Raw genomic sequence first — 2,281 nt, 5'->3', positions numbered from 1 at the left:
TTGGCATTCAAAGTGTTCTTGGTGTTCATCTTGACATTCATAGCATTCTTGCATGCATCACATGTTTTGATCTAAAAATTTCATGCATTGCATAATTTTCATGTTTTTTCATAAAAATTTAAAAAATAAAAAAATATCTTTCCTTTTTTTTCTCTCATCAAATTCGAAAAATTGGATTGACTTTTTCAAAAATTTTTAAAATCAAATTGTTTCTCATAAGTCAAATCAAATTTTCAATTTGAAAATCTTATCTTTTTCAAAATCTTTTTCAAAAATCAAATCTTTTTCAAATTTCTTAGTTATTTTCGAAAATTCCAAAAATATTTTTCAAAAATCTTTTTCTTATTTTTAGACCAAATTTTCGAAAATAACATAATCAATTAATGTTTTGATTCAAAAATTTGAAGTTTGTTACTTGCTTGTTAAGAAAGATTCAAACTTTAAGTTCTAGAATCATATCTTGTGATTTCTTATGAATCAAGTCATTAATTGAGATTTTAAAAATCAAATCTTTTTCAAAACTAATTTCAATCATGTCTTTCCAAAAATATCTTCTTATCTTATCTTTTTCAAAAATATCTTTTCAAAATATCTTTTCTAACTTCCTAACCTCTTATCTTTTCAAAAATTTGTTTCAACTAACTAACTAACTTTTGTTTGTTTCTTAACTTTTTCAAAACCACCTAACTAACTCTCTCTCTCATTTTTCGAAAATATCTCCCCCTTTTTTCAAAAATTTCTTTTTAATTAACTAATTATTTTATTTTTATTTTTATTTCAAAAAAAAAAAATTTCAAAAAAATACTAACAATTTTCAAAAACTATTTTCAAAAATCACTAAATCCTTTTCAAAAATAATTTTCGAAAATTATACCTCCCCCATCCTATTCTATTTATTCATTCATATCCTAACATCTCATTTCATCTCTCTTCCATCCTCACAATTGTGTTTCGTCCATTATATTACATTCCTTGTCTCCCCCTCTTCTTCTACTCACACAGGGATCCCTATACTGTGGTATAAAGGATCTCTATTATTATTATCATTTTTCTGGCCATTCTTCCTTGTCATATGAGCAGGAGCAAGGATAAGAACATTCTTGTGGAAGCAGATCCAGAACCTGAAAGGACTCTGAAGAGAAAATTAAGAGAAGCTAAAATACAACAATCCAGAGATAACCTTTCAGAAATTTTTGAACAGGCAGAGGAGATGGCAGCCGAAAATAATAATAATGCAAGGAGGATGCTTGGTGACTTTACTGCACCTAATTCCAATTTACATGGAAGAAGCATCTCCATTCCTGCCATTGGAGCAAACAACTTTGAGCTGAAACCTCAATTAGTTTCTCTGATGCAGTAGAACTGCAAGTTTCATGGACTTTCATCTGAAGATCCTTTTCAGTTCTTAACTGAATTCTTGGAGATATGTGATACTGTTAAGACTAATGGAGTAGATCCTGAAGTCTACAGGCTCATGCTTTTCCCTTTTGCTGTAAGAGACAGAGCTAGATTATGGTTGGATTCTCAACCCAAAGACAGCCTGAACTCTTGGGATAAGCTGGTCACGGCTTTCTTAGCCAAGTACTTTCCTCCTCAAAAGCTGAGCAAGCTTAGAGCTGATGTTCAAACCTTCAAACAGAAAGAAGGTGAATCCCTCTATGAAGCTTGGGAAAGATACAAACAGTTGACCATAAAGTGTCCTTCTGACATGCTTTCAGAATGGACCATCCTGGATATATTCTATGATGGTCTGTCTGAGTTATCTAAGATGTCATTGGACACTTCTGCAGGTGGATCCATTCACCTAAAGAAAACGCCTGCAGAAGCTCAAGAACTCATTGACATGGTTGCTAATAACCAGTTCATGTACACTTCTGAAAGGAATCCTGTAATCAATGGGACGCCTATGAAGAAGGGAGTTCTTGAGGTTGATACTCTGAATGCCATATTGGCTCAGAACAAAATATTGACTCAGCAAGTCAATATAATCTCTCAGAGTCTGCATGGAATGCAAGCTGCATCCAACAGTACTCAAGAGGCATCTTCTGAAGAGGAAGCCTATGATCCTGAGAACCCTGCAATAGCAGAGGTAAATTATTTAGGTGAACCTTATGGAAACACCTATAACTCATCATGGAGAAATCATCCAAATTTCTCATGGAAGGATCAAAAGCCCCAACAAGGCTTTAATAATGGTGGAAGAAACAGGTTTAGCAATAGCAAGCCTTTTCCATCATCAACTCAGCAACAGACAGAGAACTCTGAACAAAATGCTTCTAAT

At 32.9% G+C, this 2,281-nt stretch overlaps 1 non-coding gene across 1 annotated transcript; it reads right to left on the bottom strand.

Moving 5' to 3' along the window:
- Positions 1 to 1,606: 1,606 nt before the first annotated feature.
- Positions 1,607 to 1,714, bottom strand: LOC112767731 (small nucleolar RNA R71). The gene has a single exon (XR_003185171.1). It is a non-coding gene; the product is annotated as a small nucleolar RNA R71 (small nucleolar RNA).
- Between the last annotated feature and the right edge of the window lie 567 nt (positions 1,715 to 2,281).

The sequence above is a fragment of the Arachis hypogaea genome, chromosome 17 (assembly GCF_003086295.3).
Source record: "Arachis hypogaea cultivar Tifrunner chromosome 17, arahy.Tifrunner.gnm2.J5K5, whole genome shotgun sequence".
Classification (NCBI taxonomy): domain Eukaryota; kingdom Viridiplantae; phylum Streptophyta; class Magnoliopsida; order Fabales; family Fabaceae; genus Arachis; species Arachis hypogaea.
Note: the sequence above shows the minus strand (reverse complement) of the source record. Positions and strands in the feature narration are given on the sequence as shown.